Below are 19,286 nucleotides of genomic sequence, written 5' to 3'. Positions count from 1 at the left end.
AGGAATGACGGCTGTGCTGCGTCAGATTGCGAAGGAAAGTCCCAGCTCCGGGACAGTATAACGGTATCAGTGAACACATTTTATAAGTGTTAAGTTCTGCGTGTGCAAGGAGCTAAAAAAAAAGAGCTACCTTTTCCTTGTGCAGCATTACTGCTGCACAAGATGGCTCTTTCAGTAACAAACGACGGGGGGGGGGGACAGGTTCCCTTACATTTAGTTTGTTGTGCCAGCGTGGCGGTCGCAGGACACATTGCCGGCTACACAGCTGGGGATCAGCTGACGTTGCTGAAACCCAATAACACTGGGTCGTATGTTTTTACTGTGCAGCCTGCACTTCTGAGCCGCAACTGGCGGTGTTGGAGCCCAGGAATAGCAGTTCAGGTGGTAGAAAGATGAACACAGCAGGAGACCTGGATGACACCCAATTACTTAATCAGGCAGAGGAGTGGCTAATTCCTGCGAGATCCAGGCCTGGTTCATTTTCAGGAAAGTAAGCCGGTCAACGTTATCGGAGGATAGTCGCATGCGACGGTCTGTTAGTACACCACCTGCGGCACTAAAGACACGTTCCGATAAGACACTAGCCGCAGGGCAAGCCAGCACCTCCAATGCATACTGGCTTAGCTCTGGCCATGTATCCAGCTTAGAGACCCAAAACTTGAACGGGGAAGAGCCGTCTGGGAGTACAGTAAGAGGGCAAGCCATGTAGTCTGTCACCATCTGACGGAACCGTTGCCTCCTGCTGACTGGAGCCGCCGGTGATGGTGTAGACATTTGGGGCGGGCACACAAAAGTGTGCCAGAGTTGTGCCATACTGGGCTTGCCTTGGGCAGAGGCACTGCTTCTGCTCCCTCTTTGGGCAGAGCCTCCCCCACTGCCTCGACGCACTGAGCTGCTTTGTAAAGCACTAGCAGCACTCCTCTCAGTTGGACAGGAGAAGATGATGGAATTCACCAGTGTGTCGTGGTACTCCCGCAATTTACGCTCCCGGGTCAACGCAGCGTTGTCCCGGTAGCGAGAATCGAGGAGGGTGAACACCCAATAATCAGGCATGTTGAGAATGTGGTCGATGCGGCGGTCATTTCTCAGGCACTGCAGCATGAAATCCACCATGTGCTGCAGAGTGCCAACTGGCCCAGAAACGCTGTCCCCTGCTTGAGACATGATCTCTGCCCGCTCGTCGTCACGCCACCCTCGCTGTACACACTGACCACTGGACAATTGTGTCGCTCCCTCCTCTGGACGGAGCTCTTCCTCCTCCATTGACTCCTCCTCATCCTCCTCACAAATTGGCCCCTGCGTACCCCTTTGTGAGGAACCACGTGGCGCTGACTCTCCAGAAGCTGATGGAAAAGGTGACTCCTCATCCTCCACCTCTTCCACAACATCATCCCTTAACCCTTGCAAAGTTTGCTGAAGCAGGCAGATAAGGGGGACAGTCATGCTGACTAGTGCATCATCTGCACTTGCCATCCGCGTGGAATAATCAAAAGGACGCAAAACCTGGCAGACGTCCTTCATAGTGGCCCACTCTGTGGTTGTGAAGTCTGATCGGCGCTGACTGCGACTTCTTTGCGCCTGATGCAGCTGGTACTCCATAACTGCTTGCTGCTGCTCACACAATCGCTCCAACATATGTAACGTAGAATTCCACCGGGTAGGTAGGTCACATATGATGCGGTGTTCCGGAAGGCGGAATCGGCGCTGCAGAGCAGCAATGCGGGATCTGGCCAAGCTGGAACGCCGCAAGTGAGCACACTCTAGGCAGACTTTGTGCAGCAGGGCATCAAGATCCGGATAGTCCCTCAGAAAACTCTGCACAACCAAATTGAGCACATGTGCCAGACATGGGATGTGAGTGAGGTTGCCAAGGGCCAAAGCTGCCACCAGATTTCGGCCATTGTCACACACTACCATGCCTGGCTGGAGATTCGCTGGCAGTAACCACACATCGCTCTCCTGCTTGATGGCATTCCAGAGCTCCTGCGCTGTGTGGCTTCGATGCCTCAATGAAACTAGTTTCAAGACGGCCTGCTGACGTTTGGCCACGGCTGTGCTCATGTCGGTCATAGGTAAACGTTCACGGGTCCATGTGGAGGTGGACTGTGACGGATCCTGCAGAGAGGAATCTGAGGAACTGGTGTAAGAGGAGGAGTCGATGCGTACAGACTGGATTCCTGCAATCCTTGGAGTGGGCAGGACACGTCCTGCGCCACTCGCACGATCTGTACCTGGCTCAACAACATTAACCCAATGGGCCGTGAGGGAAACATATCGCCCCTGTCCATGCTGACTGGTCCACGCATCGGTGGTGAGGTGGACCTTGCTACTGACGGCGTTCAGTAGCGCATGTTTTATGTTTGCCTCAACATGCCTGTGCAGGGCAGGGACAGCCTGCCTGCTGAAGTAAAAGCGGCTGGGCACCTTGTACTGTGGGACTGCCAATGCCATCAAGTCACGGAAGCTGTCAGTCTCCACCAGCCTGAACGAGAGCATTTCCAGGGACAACAGTTTGGCAATGCCTGCATTCAGAGCCTGTGCTCGGGGGTGGTTGGCCGAGAATGCCCGCCTTTTCTCCCATGCCTGTACTACCGATGGCTGTAGAGTAGACTGGGAGTGTGAGGATGACTGGGAAGGTGGTGCTGTGGGTGGAATTACACTAGGTCTCTGGACAACAATGGAGGAAGAGGCAACACGAGATGAAGAGGTGGTAGCTGCCGCTGTTGGTTGGCCTACGTCTTCACTGTGTTTCTGTAACTCCACCGCGTGCCTGGTCCGCACATGTTTCCACATATTTGTGGTATTGAGGTTGCTGACACTTTTACCTCTTTTTACTTTCTGATGACACAGCTTGCATTTGACAAAACAAATGTCATCTGCAACTGTGTCAAAAAAGGACCAGGCACTGCAAGTCTTGGGAGCGCCCTTTTTGGCTTTGGAAAGAGACAGGCTCCTAACGGGTGCCAAAGTGGAGGCTACAGGCTCCGCAGTCTTCCCCCTCCCTCTCCCTCTTTGGCCCGTAAGGGGAAGCTCTTCCTCAGAGCTGCTCCCACCACCTTCCTGTTCCTCACGCCACGATGGGTCAAGGACCTCATCATCTCCACTACCCTCTGCCACCAACTGCTCCTCCTGGGTAGTCTCGGCAGCACAGTACGCATCAGAAAGCGGCACCTGAGTTTCATCATCAGATGCGTACTGCGCTGTGGTCACCGGAGGCACTGGCCCACCTGCCTCTTCAGAGTCAGAGAGAAAAAGCTGTTGGGCATCACTGCACACTGCCTCTTCTTCCATTTCTCCAATGCTGCTTGGCTGGCCCCCTGTTTCCAAGCCAAGAGATTCAGAGAACAGAAGTAGAGACGGCTCCTGTCCTGGGCTCTCTGACTGCCTGACCAATTTGGCAGGTGGTGAAGAGACAGATGGCTGCTCTCCAGTGCTCTGTGCCTGAGAGGATGTGGCACTAACTGAAGTCGATGCCGAGGTGTTAGCTGCCATCCACCCGACAACGGCTTCAATTTGGTCTTCACGCAGCAGCGGTGCACGGCGCTCTCCGACAAAGCTGCGCATGAAGGACTGTTCCCTGCTGAAACTGAGTGACGACGAGTCACCGGCGCCCGCAGCAGGCACAGAATCACCACGTCCTCTCCCTGCTCCTCTCCCTGCTCCGCGCCCACGCCCACGTGCCTTACTCCCTGCCCTCTTCATCTTGGTTGACAGATAAAGATAAGCAGAAAAGTACTAAGGCCTTAGCGTGCTTATTCCTGAAATGCTCCTCCTAACAGGTGTAAGAAACACTAATGTTGTAAAGTGTGGACTAAACTTTATTATTTTTCAAATGTGGCCTACACAAGTGTTAAGTTGTGTTTGGTGAACTTTACTTTTTTTTTGTGCAGATCGGGCTACAGAGCTAGTTTAAATCACACGGAGACCGTGCAGACAGCCGTAAACGGCGCTGCAAGGCCAAAAAACCCTCCTCTAGGTTATCCTATGTAGTGTTTTTCCACTATTTAGCTGGAGACGGGTGGAAAGACACTAATAGGAATTTTTTTTTTTTAATTTTAAACAGGCTGCACTATTTGAAAAAAAGGAAATTGTTTTTCAAGGTATGAGGCAGTAACGCACCCTGAGCTGAATCCAACCGGCTATAGCTGCACACAGACTACAGGGCGAGCTGCGCTCACACAGAGACCGTGCAGACAGCCGTAAACGGCGCTGCAAGGCCTAAAAACCCTCCTCTAGGTTATCCTATGTAGTGTTTTAACACTATTTAGCTGGAGACGGGTGGAAAGACACTAATAGGAATTTTTTTTTTAAATTTTAAACAGGCTGCACTATTTGAAAAAAAGGAAATTGATTTTCAAGGTATGAGGCAGTAACGCACCCTGAGCTGAATCCAACCGGCTATAGCTGCACACAGACTACAGGGCGAGCTGCGCTCACACAGAGACCGTGCAGACAGCCGTAAACGGCGCTGCAAGGCCCAATAAACCCCCTCTAGGTTATCCTATGTAGTGTTTTTCCACTATTTAGATGGAGACGGGTGGAAAAACACTAATAGGGAATTTTTTTTAAAATTTTTAAACAGGCTGCACTATTTGAAAAAAAGGAAAATTTTTCTCAAGGTATGAGCCAGTAACGAACCCTGAGCTGAATCCAACCGGCTATGGCTGCACACAGACTACAGGGCGAGCTGGGCTCACACGGAGACCGTGCAGACAGCCGTAAACAGCGCTGCAAGGCCCAAAAACCCCCCTCTAGGTTATCCTATGTAGTGTTTTTCCACAATTTAGCTGGAGACGGGTGGAAAAACACTAATAGGGAATTTTTTTTAAAATTTTTAAACAGGCTGCACTATTTGAAAGAAAGGAAAATTTTTCTCAAGGTATGAGCCAGTAACGAACCCTGAGCTGAATCCAACCGGCTATGGCTGCACACAGACTACAGGGCGAGCTGGGCTCACACAGAGACCGTGCAGACAGCCGTAAACGGCGCTGCAAGGCCCAAAAACCCCCCTCTAGGTTATCCTATGTAGTGTTTTTCCACAATTTAGCTGGAGACGGGTGGAAAAACACTAATAGGGAATTTGAGAAAAAATGTGCAGCAGGCTGCACTATGAGCAAAAAAGGACAACTGTGTGAGGCAGTGTGAACCCCCCCTGAGCTGAATACAACCGGGTATATGGCTGCACACAGACTACAGAGTGAGCTGCACACACACACACACACACACACAGAGACCTTGCAGAACGCTGTTAAAACAGCGCTGCAAGGCAAGAGCAAGGTGAACAGTGAAGAACACACAGCGTTTTGCTAAATTAGCCTTTGGAAAGGAAAATAAAGCAATTAGCTAGCTCAACTGGCCCTCAGTTAGAACACAGCGTCCTGTCCCTAACTGAAATCACAGCAGAGTGAGCGCAAAATGGCGGCAGCGTTTTTTATAGTGCAGAGTGACATCATTTCAGCAGCCAATCACAGCCTTGCCAGTACTTACATGCCCACCATGCTAAACAGGATGTGCCCACACTTCCAATCATTCCTCATTGGCTGCTGCGTTCTGTTTGAATTCTGGGAACTTCCGATTCCGGTATCCGATACGCGGGAAGTATCGGAATTCGGTATCGGAATTCCGATACCGCAAATATCGGCCGATACCCGATACTTGCGGTATCGGAATGCTCAACACTACTCATCATGTGTATCCAGACCTCTCTTAATGCACCCCATGATCCTGTTTGCCTTGGCAGCTGCTGCCTGGCACTGGCTGCTCCAGGTAAGTTTATCATTAACTAGGATCCCCAAGTCCTTCTCCCTGTCAGATTTACCCAGTGGTTTCCCATTCAGTGTGTAATGGTGATATTGATTCCTTCTTCCCATGTGTATAACCTTACATTTATCATTGTTAAACCTCATCTGCCACCTTTCAGCCCAAGTTTCCAACTTATCCAGATCCATCTGCAGCAGAATACTATCTTCTCTTGTATTAACTGCTTTACATAGTTTTGTATCATCTGCAAATATCGATATTTTACTGTGTAAACCTTCTACCAGATCATTAATGAATATGTTGAAGAGAACAGGTCCCAATACCGACCCCTGCGGTACCCCACTGGTCACAGCGACCCAGTTAGAGACTATACCATTTATAACCACCCTCTGCTTTCTATCACTAAGCCAGTTACTAACCCATTTACACACATTTTCCCCCAGACCAAGCATTCTCATTTTGTGTACCAACCTCTTGTGCGGCACGGTATCAAACGCTTTGGAAAAATCGAGATATACCACGTCCAATGACTCACCGTGGTCCAGCCTATAGCTTACCTCTTCATAAAAACTGATTAGATTGGTTTGACAGGAGAGATTTCTCATAAACCCATGCTGATATGGAGTTAAACAGTTATTCTCATTGAGATAATCCAGAATAACATCCTTTAGAAACCCTTCAAATATTTTACCAACAATAGAGGTTAGACTTACTGGCCTATAATTTCCAGGTTCACTTTTAGAGCCCTTTTTGAATATTGGCACCACATTTGCTATGCGCCAGTCCTGAGGAACAGACCCCGTCGCTATAGAGTCCCTAAAAATAAGAAATAATGGTTTATCTATTGCATTACTTAGTTCTCTTAGTACTCGTGGGTGTATGCCATCCGGACCCGTAGATTTATCTATTTTAATCTTATTTAGCTGGTTTCGCACCTCTTCTTGGGTTAGATTTGTGACCCTTAATACAGGGTTTTCATTGTTTCTTGGGATTTCACCTAGCATTTCATTTTCCACCGTGAATACCGTGGAGAAGAAGGTGTTTAATATGTTAGCTTTTTCCTCGTCATCTACAACCATTCTTTCCTCACTATTTTTTAAGGGGCCTACATTTTCAGTTTTTATTCTTTTACTATTGATATAGTTGAAGAACAGTTTGGGATTAGGTTTACTCTCCTTAGCAATGTGCTTTTCTGTTTCCTTTTTGGCAGCTTTAATTAGTTTTTTAGATAAAGTATTTTTCTCCCTATAGTTTTTTAGAGCTTCAATGGTGCCATCCTGCTTTAGTAGTGCAAATGCTTTCTTTTTACTGTTAATTGCCTGTCTTACTTCTTTGTTTAGCCACATTGGGTTTTTCCTATTTCTAGTCCTTTTATTCCCACAAGGTATAAACCTCTTACAGTACCTATTTAGGATGTTCTTAAACATTTTCCATTTATTTTCTGTATTCTTATTTCTGAGGATATTGTCCCAGTCTACCAGATTAAGGGCATCTCTAAGCTGGTCAAACTTTGCCTTCCTAAAGTTCAGTGTTTTTGTGACTCCCTGACAAGTCCCCCCAGTGAAAGACAGGTGAAACTGTACAATATTGTGGTCGCTATTTCCTAGATGCCCGACCACCTGCAGATTTGTTATTCTCTCAGGTCTATTAGATAGTATTAGGTCTAAAAGTGCTACTCCTCTGGTTGGATTCTGCACCAATTGTGAAAGATAATTTTTCTTGGTTATTAGCAGAAACCTGTTGCCTTTATGGGTTTCACAGGTTTCTGTTTCCCAGTTAATATCCGGGTAGTTAAAGTCCCCCATAACCAGGACCTCATTATGGGTTGCAGCTTCATCTATCTGCTTTAGAAGTAGACTTTCCATGATTTCTGTTATATTTGGGGGTTTGTAACAGACCCCAATGAGAATTTTGTTACCATTTTTCCCTCCATGAATTTCGACCCATATGGACTCGACATCCTCATTCCCTTCGCTAATATCCTCCCTTAAAGTGGACTTTAGACAAGACTTTACATAGAGACAAACCCCTCCTCCTCTCCGATTTTTACGATCCTTTCTAAACAGACTGTAACCCTGTAAGTTAACTGCCCAGTCATAGCTTTCATCTAACCATGTCTCGGTTATTCCCACTATGTCAAAGTTACCTGTAGATATTTCTGCTTCTAGTTCTTCCAACTTGTTTGTCAGGCTTCTGGCATTTGCGAGCATGCAGTTTAGAGGATTTTGTTTTGTTCCAATCTCCTTGCTGTGGATTGTTTTAGAAATGTTCTTACCTCCCCCTCCCTTCTGAGTATGTTTTCCTGGTTCTTTGTTCGAATCTAATGTTTTTCTTCCCGTCCCCTCTTCTTCTAGTTTAACGCCCTCCTGATGAGTGTAGCGAGACTTCTGGCGAATGTGTGTCACCTGCAGACAGTGTTCCTGGAGCCTGGGGTTCGGCCCACAAAGTCGGGGGCTTTGCTGCCATCTGCCTGATCATGAGAATAACTGAGAATAACTCATTGAGAATTCTCAATGAGAATAACTGTTTAACTCCATATCAGCATGGGTTTATGAGAAATCGCTCCTGTCAAACCAATCTAATCAGTTTTTATGAAGAGGTAAGCTATAGGCTGGACCACGGTGAGTCATTGGACGTGGTATATCTCGATTTTTCCAAAGCGTTTGATACCGTGCCGCACAAGAGGTTGGTACACAAAATGAGAATGCTTGGTCTGGGGGAAATTGTGTGTAAATGGGTTAGTAACTGGCTTAGTGATAGAAAGCAGAGGGTGGTTATAAATGGTATAGTCTCTAACTGGGTCGCTGTGACCAGTGGGGTACCGCAGGGGTCAGTATTGGGACCTGTTCTCTTCAACATATTCATTAATGATCTGGTAGAAGGTTTACACAGTAAAATATCGATATTTGCAGATGATACAAAACTATGTAAAGCAGTTAATACAAGAGAAGATAGTATTCTGCTACAGATGGATCTGGATAAGTTGGAAACTTGGGCTGAAAGGTGGCAGATGAGGTTTAACAATGATAAATGTAAGGTTATACACATGGGAAGAAGGAATCAATGTCACCATTACACACTGAATGGGAAACCACTGGGTAAATCTGACAGGGAGAAGGACTTGGGGATCCTAGTTAATGATAAACTTACCTGGAGCAGCCAGTGCCAGGCAGCAGCTGCCAAGGCAAACAGGATCATGGGGTGCATTAAAAGAGGTCTGGATACACATGATGAGAGCATTATACTGCCTCTGTACAAATCCCTAGTTAGACCGCACATGGAGTACTGTGTCCAGTTTTGGGCACCGGTGCTCAGGAAGGATATAATGGAACTAGAGAGAGTACAAAGGAGGGCAACAAAATTAATAAAGGGGATGGGAGAACTACAATACCCAGATAGATTAGCGAAATTAGGATTATTTAGTCTAGAAAAAAGACGACTGAGGGGCGATCTAATAACCATGTATAAGTATATAAGGGGACAATACAAATATCTCGCTGAGGATCTGTTTATACCAAGGAAGGTGACGGGCACAAGGGGGCATTCTTTGCGTCTGGAGGAGAGAAGGTTTTTCCACCAACATAGAAGAGGATTCTTTACTGTTAGGGCAGTGAGAATCTGGAATTGCTTGCCTGAGGAGGTGGTGATGGCGAACTCAGTCGAGGGGTTCAAGAGAGGCCTGGATGTCTTCCTGGAGCAGAACAATATTGTATCATACAATTAGGTTCTGTAGAAGGACGTAGATCTGGGGATTTATTATGATGGAATATAGGCTGAACTGGATGGACAAATGTCTTTTTTCGGCCTTACTAACTATGTTACTATGTATGTTACTATGCTGGTGGTGATCAGGCTGTTAGTTTTGCTACCCCTGCTGATGCGGGCATGGCAGGTGCTGCAAATGTCCTGCTCGGGGTTATCTGCAGAGTCTTTATAAAATAACCAGACTTGGGAAGATCTAACAGTTGGAATGGCAACTTCCTTCATGTTGGTGTTATGGGGAACGGATGCACGCCTTCTGTCTGTGACCTCCACACTGCTTCTTCCTGCCTGTTGGGGTGATATGCCTCCCTTCCCATGTGTGCTGCTGTCCTCACTCTGCATGTCCTCTTGCCAGGTTGGGTCAGTCACTATGTCATCCACCACCTGGTCTTCCACATCCGCACCCAGCTCCTCCTCCTGACTTTCTGGCAATTGTGTCCCATCATTGTCCACCTCTTGTGACACTTTCCCACCATCACCTTCGTGTGACCGTGGCTGTTCAAAGCTTTGGGCATCGCTACATATGATCTCATCTGGCCCCACTTCAAGTTGAGTGGCCAAGAGTCCGGAATCTTGAAAAGGAAAACTGAACAGCTCTTCAGAGTGTCAAAGTGTGGGATCAGTTTTCTCAGGGCACTCGGCATGGTGTGAGGAAGGAGAATCAGGGTGAGGAATATCTGGTCCACACTCACGGCTACTCAGACTTGACCGTGTGGAAGACATGGTGGTGGTGGTGGCTATGTGACTGGAAGCATTATCCGCTATCCAACCAACAAATGTTTCACACTGCTCTGGCTTCAATAGTGGCGTGCTGTGGTCCCCTAGAAACTGGAAGCAAGAAGATGTGGGTCTTTGTTGTGGCCCACTTTCAGCTTGGCCATGCCCTTGTCCTCTGCATGCACCATCAGCATCACATCCACTTCCCTGTCCCTTGCCCCTTGCCTTGCCCATTATAAATGGACTCCTGCACTATTTCAAAAGATCAACACAATGTATTTGTGTATTAGCACTAGGCTAGCACACAGAACTATGCCACATATGCCTGCGAAACTACGATTTTTCCACCACAGATACACCAGGCCTCAGCCTGACATAACAGACTGCAGTAAATATGTTTTTGTTTTTTGGTGAATTAAAAAAAACAAATTAAAAAAAGAAAGAGTAGAACACGGCTAGCGCACTGAACTATGCCACGTATGCCTGCAAAACTCAGATTTTTCCACCACTGATACACCAGGCCTCAGCCTGACATAACAGACTGTATTAAATTTGTTTTTGCTTTTTGGTTAATTTAAGAAAAAAAATTGAACAAGGCTAGCACACAGAATTATGCTACATATGCATGCGAAAATACAATTTTTCAAACACAGATAGACCAGGACTCAGCCTGACATAGACTGTATAAATTATTTTTTGTTTTTGTTGAATTTAAGAAAAAAAAAATGAACAAGGCTAGCACACAGAACTATGCTATATATGCCTGCGGAAATACGATTTTTCAAACACAGGAACACCAGGCCTCAGCCTGACATAACAGACTGTATTAAAAATGTTTTGGCTTTTTGGTGAATTTAAAAAAAAAAAAAAAAAGAGTAGCACAAGGCTAGCACACAGAATTATGCCACGTATGCCTGCGAAAATACGATTGTCAGGCCTCAGCCTGACATATGTATACATATTAGTCCTCACAAGCTACCCAACCTAGGTCACACTCCGTAAGTAACTATTCAACTAAGAACCAGTAAAGGAACTTGAAGTGTATAAAAGAATCAATAACATTTATTACAAATAAATTATTTATTATTATTATTATACATTTTTATAGCGCCATTTATTCCATGGCGCTTTACATGTGAATACGGGGCAAATATAGACAAATACATTAAACATGAGCAGATAACAAGGCACACGAGTACATAAGGAGGGAGGACCCTGCCCGCGAGGGCTCACAGTCTGCAGGGGGTGGGTGAGGATACACTAGGAGAGGGAAGAGCTGGCTGTACGGCTGTTCAGTAGGTTGAGGATCACTGCAGGCTGTAGGCTTGTCGGAAGAGATGTGTCTTCAGGTTCTTTTTGAAGGTTTCTATGGTAGGCGCAAGTCTGATGTGTTGGGGTAGAGAGTTCCAGAGTATGGGGGAAGCACGGGAGAAGTCTTGGATGCGGTTATGGGAAGAAGAGATGAGAGGGGAGTAGAGAAGGAGGTCTTGGGAGGATCGGAGGTCGCGTGTAGGTAGGTACCGGGAGACCATGTCACAGATGTATGGAGGAGACAGGTTGTGGATGGCTTTGTATGTCAGTGTGAGGGTTTTGAACTGGAGTCTCTGGGCGATAGGAAGCCAGTGAAGGGCTTGACACAGGGGAGAGGCTGGGGAATAGCGGGGGGACAGGTGGATTAGTCGGGCAGCAGAGTGTAGGATGGATTGGAGTGGTGCCAGAGTGCTAGAGGGGAGTCCAGAGAGTAGGAGGTTGCAGTAGTCGAGGCGGGATACATAATCTTATCAAAATATATACAATGGATGCATCAAATAACGACTAGCGACAGTCAGCAGAGCAACACATCAATTCACATAAGAATAATTGAAACACTAAATAATGTGGTCACGTGGTGACCATGGAAACAGACCGGTGGCAATCTAAATAAATATCAAGCAAAGTGCCATTCAATAAATCTGAATATTTCAACCTGACCCAGACCCGTTATCCATATCACCACCCATGAGCGCAATTCAATAAATTGTCCATGTGCATAGTGCATAGTAAAAGTGCATACGGTCACATAGTAATAATACCTGAATGGTGTGTAAGTGCTGCTGCGTCTCACCCCGACGCACGTTTCGCCTAATCTTCTTCCGGGGGCGTGTGTATTTATTTGTAATAAACTTTATTGATTCTTTTATACACTTCAAGTGCCTTTACTGGTTCTCAGCCTGACATAACAGACTGTATTAATTTTTTTTTTTTTGCTTTTTGGTGAATTAAAAAAAAAAAAAACAATAAAATGAGTAGAACAAGGCTAGCACACCCAACTATGCTACGTATGCCTGCAAAACTATGATTTTTAAAGCACAGATACACCAGGCTTCAGTCTGACATTACCGACTGTATACATTTTTTTTTTGTTTTTTGGTGAATTTTTGAAAAAAAAAAAAACCCAATGAAAACTAGGTACCGTATATACTTGAGTACAAGCTGAGAATTTCAGCCCATTTTTTTAGGCTGAAATTGCCCCTCTCGGCTTATACTCGAGTTATATCCAGGGGTCGGCAGGGGAGGGGGAGCAGCAGCTGTCTAATTATACTCACCTGCTCCTGGCGCGGTCCCTGGATGTCCCTGTTTCTCCGGGTGCCGGCAGCTTCTTCCTGTAGTGAGAGGTCACATAGTAACGCTCATTACGGTAATGAATATGGACCTGATTTCATTCCCATAGGGGTGGAGCCGCATATTCATTACTGTAATGAGCGGTACCATGTGACCGCTCAATACAGGAAGAAGCTGCCGGCGCCGGAGAACCAGGGACTACACTGTGCCAGGAGCAGGTGAGTATAACGCAGTGCGCGTTACTCCCTGTTCCACCGACAGCAACTGCTGCGCCTTCCCCGTCCTTTCCAGAGACGCTCAGGTTAGAGGGCGTGGTGATGCAATTAGTGTGCACCGCCCTCTGCCTGAACGTCAGTGCAGAAGACACAGCGGCAGCCGTCGGTGAAACACGGACCAGTGAATATAGCAAGTTCCCGGGGCCTCAGAGGTGAGTATGTCATTTTTTTTTTAAAAAGTGTTATCGCAGCAACTGTATATGGGGCAAATGTCTGTATGGAGCATCTTATGGGGCCATGTGCAGCATTATATGGGGCAAATATCTGTATGGGGGCCATGTACAGCATTATATGGGGCAAATATCTGTATGGAGCATCTTATGGGGCCATGTGCAGCATTATATGGGGCAAATGCCTCTATGGCGCATCTTGTGGGGCCATGTGTCGCGTTATATGGCTCAAATATCTGTATGGGGCCATGTGCAGCATTATATAGGGCAAATATCTGTATGGAGCATCTTATGAGGCCATAATCAGCATTTGTGGAGCATTTTACGGGGCAAATGTGTCTATGGAGCATCTTATGAGGCCATTATTAACCTTTGTGCAGCATTATATGGGGCATATTGTAAGGACTGAGACTGCATACCTGTTTTTGTCTGTTCTTGCCCATAGTTCTGTTGGATTCTGCCCTTACCCAAAATGGAGTGGCTGGCTTCATGGGGGCCATCTTGTTTCCTGTTTGATACTCCTTGTTTCCTGTCTGCTGCATATATAAAGGAACTCTGCACACTATACCTTGCTTGTGTATCTTGTATCTCACTTGCTGCCAAGCTCAAGGACTTGCAACCTGCTTGTTTCTTCTACTCTTCGGGATACCCCGCTTGCTTCTTGATCTACGTACCAATGGAAAGACTCTGTTACTTTACACCGCTACGCTATGGTCTGCCCCTCTACTAGGAGCCAGCCCGGACTCTGACCTCTGGATTCTACATTGCTGGACTTGTACTTGCACCCTCGGTCTGTACTTCTAATATCTGCATATTCTTGAGACTGTTTACTTGCTTATCTGTAAAGCTGCAGTTTGCATCAGTCATCTGAAGTTCAGCTTCCTACAATATATATATCTTGAACTGTGATATACCGTGTTTGTCATCATTCTGACCCACGTCATCGGTCTTCATAGAACATTAGCATAATCTCATTACACATATTTTAGTATGGAGCATCTTATGGGGCCATTATGAACTGTATGGAGCATTATATGGGGCTCCTGATTCAATGTCGATATTCAAAAACACATAACCTACTGATATCTCAATTAATTTTACTTTTAATGGTACCTATTTTTATTTTTGAAATTTACTGGTAGCTGCTGCATTTTCCACCCTAGGCTTATACTTGAGTCATTAAGTTTTCCCAGTTTTTTGTGGCAAAATTAGGGGGGTCGGCTTATACTCGGGTCGGCTTATACTCGAGTATATAAGGTATATAGTAAATAAGCAGCAGTAGACAGTTATGGAGCCTTGGGAGGTATGCAGTGAGAGCTATGTATGCACATTCAGTGCCTGCAGGCCTTGCACTAATATGGATATGTGCACATAGACTTCCCTGCCTACCTAGCGCTGAAATCTCTGGACCCCGAATTAGCCCTGAAAAGGACTGTTGGTTTCTCAGGAGATGTGGACTGAACAGTTGCAGGCCTAGACTAACTATTAAAAGGGTGATTCTGACCGTTTCTCAGCAGCAGCTCTCCCTACACTCGCTAAGTCTGGAGCAGAATGCGGCGAGCAGGGCGGTGCCAGGTCTCTTATAGGCCTGATGACGCTGTGCGGCCAGCCAATCACTGTAATACCACAACAAAGATGGCTGCGGCATTACAGTGCATGGCTGACAATCCCTGCACTGTCATTGGTGCTCTAAAGAGCGCCAGAATTGCAGGGCAGAGACCCGAGCTTCTACTGAATAATCCCAGAAATACTCGATGCTTGCCGAGTACACCGAGCATAGTTATATTCGCGCAAGTACCGAGTAGTGGCGAGAAAGTTCGCTCATAACTAGTAACTATGCAATTCAACAATAGAAGGAATAACAACTTGTTTAAAATAACCAAGTAAGTCTTTCACTTTTTAACGCTAGTGTCCTTTTCACAAAGGTCGTGTGCCCAGACATGGGAGTTGCCACGTGAGTTCTCTCTCAAAGCGCCCTGGCCCTAGCGGGGATCACCGGATTTTTCCACTAGGCTGCCAGTCTCTTCCGGATGTAGTCAGCTAAAGCCTGTTGAGCCTGCCACGCACTAACCGGCTCCATCCCAACCTGTAATCCTAGTCCCAGACTTCGCCGGTACAGTAGGCAATAGCTGGAAGTGACGGCCCTGCTCACTCATGCTGCTCCTTTACAATCGCAGGTGTGCCCCTCCTGTCATAATCTCTGCATGGCTCTTCTTGGCTTGACTGTCCGCAGAAGTCTCTCAGGCTCGGGGCAGAGAGGACTGGACCTCAGCTCTTGAGAAGCGACATTGGATATCGGAGGCTGGACCAGGGCACAGATTCTGGTTCTGACCAGTGTAAGCCATACTTGGGAATATCTTTCGGGGAATCTGGACATTGTCAGGCAGTTGGTCTTAGCGATGTCTCTTGAGAACATCTGTCCTCTCTCTTCCATGGCGCCAAATCTCTTTGTGTCCGTGCAGGGCATTTATACCAGGGAAGTCCTTCCTGTGGGTCACCTGATCCAGTCCAGCACGCAAGGTCGCTCCCCCTGGAAATGTTCGAGTACACTTTGGTTCCACTTAATTTTGGTTGCCCAGCAGATGGCAGTCTCTCCTCATCAATGGCGCATCCTGTTCCATACTGCCAGAGTTCTCCAGAGATATAATTGGCTCCTGGTTAAACATGCAAGGCATGATGGGAAATAGAGCCAGAGCTTGAGAACAAGGATGAACTCTCACCAACACACAATAAGAGAAAACGTAATGGATCTACTTGTGGCAAAACATTTTTGCATCCCAGATCACAGCACCATGGACATGAGATTATTTGTACTAAAGGGTAATTTCAAATCTCAGAGAGACAGAAGAGTCTGGGAATATAAACTTATCCTTTGACACTCTCAGTGCAGGAATAAATGTGTCACATGGATTTATGTCTTCTTACATCAATTAAGGAATTTGCTCCTCAGATCTTGTGGGGGCATCATAACATAGAACCAGACCCCAATCAGAGGACCATAAAACATTCACTCCTTATCTCCGAACTGTTCAAATATTTATGGACATAACTGTTTATCACTCTCCCATAATGGTAATTCTGCTTCACGTCACCTGTCTTATCTATGACATTATTTCTGTGCTGTGTTGTGTATAAATATGTGATTCTTCAGAATTTGTTTTAGTCTTTGCCTGATGAAGAGACCTGTGTAGTGTCGAAAGCTTGCAATTTGTTACCATCTTTTCAGTTAGCCATTAAAAGGTATCAACTACTGAGTACTCTCAATTCTAAATATTTTTTGAGTTTAGTCACAGTTTCATCAGTTTTTTGACTGATAAGAAGAGGAAAAGTCTTTCCACCTTCTCCTATCTATCGGTCAGTGAAAAATGGACAGCACACCGATGGCCTCTGAGGGCTGTCCTATTTTTTTCATGGACCCATAGACTTGCATTGCTGATTTTGATCCGGACTTGTCTCCACAATTTTGCACAGACCACTTGATCCAAGGTAAAAATTTGACATGTGAACAGCCTCAAAGATTCTCACAGATACAACTTCTATGCATGGAAAAAATGTACAGATCATACATGTGAAAAAATGCCTGGAACTGCCACCGAAGGGCGTAAGGATCTCAGTAATACAACAGTAGCTCCCTCTAGTGTCTGTTGCATGAAGCCAAAATTTTCCCAGTTAACACTATGCAAGAAATTTGGATCTCTGCATCAGAAAAAAGATTATCTAACCCCTACAATTATACAGTTAGGGCCAGAAATATTTGGACAGTGACACAAGTTTTGTTATTTTAGCTGTTTACAAAAACATGTTCAGAAATACAATTATATATATAATATGGGCTGAAAGTGCACACTCCCAGCTGCAATATGATAGTTTCCACATCCAAATCGGAGAAAGGGTTTAGGAATCATAGCTCTGTAATGCATAGCGTCCTCTTTTTCAAGGTTCCAAAAGTAATTGGACAATGGACTCTAAGGGCTGCAATTAACTCTGAAGGCGTCTCCCTCGTTAACCTGTAATCAATGAAGTAGTTAAAAGGTCAGGGGTGGATTCCAGGTGTGTGGTTTTGCATTTGGAAGCTGTTGCTGTGAGCAGACAACATGCGGTCAAAGGAACTCTCAATTGAGGTGAAGCAGAACATCCTGAGGCTGAAAAAAAAGAAAAAATCCATCAGAGAGATAGCAGACATGCTTGGAGTAGCAAAATAAACAGTTGGGTACATTCTGAGAAAAAAGGAATTGACTGGTGAGCTTGGGAACTCAAAAAGGCCTGGGCGTCCACGGATGACAACAGTGGTGGATGATCGCCGCATACTTAATTTGGTGAAGAAGAACCCGTTCACAACATCAACTGAAGTCCAGAACACTCTCAGTGAAGTAGGTGTATCTGTCTCTAAGTCAACAGTAAAGAGAAGACTCCATGACAGTAAATACAAAGGGTTCACATCTAGATGCAAATCATTCATCAATACCAAAAATAGACAGGCCAGAGTTAAATTTGCAGAAAAACACCTCAAGAAGCCAGCTCAGTTCTGGAAAAGTATTCTATGGACAGATGAGACAAAGATCAACCTGTACCAGAATGATGGGAAGAAAAAAGTTTGGAGAAGAAAGGGAACGGCACATGATCCAAGGCACACCACATCCTCTGTAAAACATGGTGGAGGCAACGTGATGGCATGGGCATGCATGGCTTTCAATGGCACTGGGTCACTTGTGTTTATTGATGACATAAGAGCAGACAAGAGTAGCCGGATGAATTCTGAAGTGTACCGGGATATACTTTCAGCCCAGATTCAGCCAAATGCTGCAAAGTTGATTGGACGGCGCTTCATAGTACAGATGGACAATGACCCGAAGCATACAGCCAAAGCTACCCAGGAGTTCATGAGTGCCAAAAAGTGGAACATTCTGCAATGGCCAAGTCAATCTCCAGATCTAAACCAAATTGAGCATGCATTTCACTTGCTCAAATCCAGACTTAAGACGGAAAGACCCACAAACAAGCAAGACCTGAAGGCTGCGGCTGTAAAGGCCTGGCAAAGCATTAAGAAGGAGGAAACCCAGCGTTTGGTGATGTCCATGGGTTCCAGACTTAAGGCAGTGATTGCCTCCAAAGGATTTGCAACAAAATATTGAAAATAAAAATATTTTGTTTGGGTTATGTTTATTTGTCCAATTACTTTTGACCTCCTAAAATGTGGAGTGTTTGTAAAGAAATGTGTACAATTCCTACATTTTCTATCGGATATTTTTGTTCAACCCTTCAAATTAAACGTTACAATCTGCACTTGAATTCTGTTGTAGAGGTTTCATTTCAAATCCAATGTGGTGGCATGCAGAGCCCATCTCGAGAAAATTGTGTCACTGTCCAAATATTTCTGGCCCTAACTGTATGTTATTAAATGGAATATGTGGCTTAAAAGTAGAAATATACAGTATAAACAATGAACGGGTGATACAAGATTTCATTTTTATTATACATATTAGAAGGAACATTGTATATCATTTTAGCTTTCCTTTCAGGACTGTTTGTACGATGGAAGCTTCCTATGGCGGTATAAATGAGCTGTGGCGGAGCCGGAGGCTCTGGGGATCTAGTTATGTTAACTTAATTCTGTCTTCCTCGCCCATTGCGCGCGATGCTTAAGACAAGAATGTAACCAGTCACTAATTAATAATGACAGGCCTCTGTGCAAATAATTGTAGGTGGAAAGCTAAAAATAATTGAATATATTGCTGGCTCCGGCGCGCTGTTCTCCAGCACATTTCCTCTATCATTGATCTGTCATGTCTGTTCTTCCAGTTTAGTAAGGTGGAAGAAATATTTAGAGCGTGAACTGAAAATATACTTTTGTTAAAGATGTAGTACTAAAAGTTGTATCATTTATTCATAACGCCAGCTACAAAAACCAAACTTTAACTTTGCTACAAGCTCTACATTTACAGGAAAATCATGTTTAATGGGCAATGTTTTGAAGGAAAAAAAAAGTTGGCACTCTGCAAGT

This window comes from Ranitomeya imitator, chromosome 3 (genome assembly GCF_032444005.1).
Source record: "Ranitomeya imitator isolate aRanImi1 chromosome 3, aRanImi1.pri, whole genome shotgun sequence".
NCBI lineage: Eukaryota > Metazoa > Chordata > Amphibia > Anura > Dendrobatidae > Ranitomeya > Ranitomeya imitator.
Note: the sequence above shows the minus strand (reverse complement) of the source record.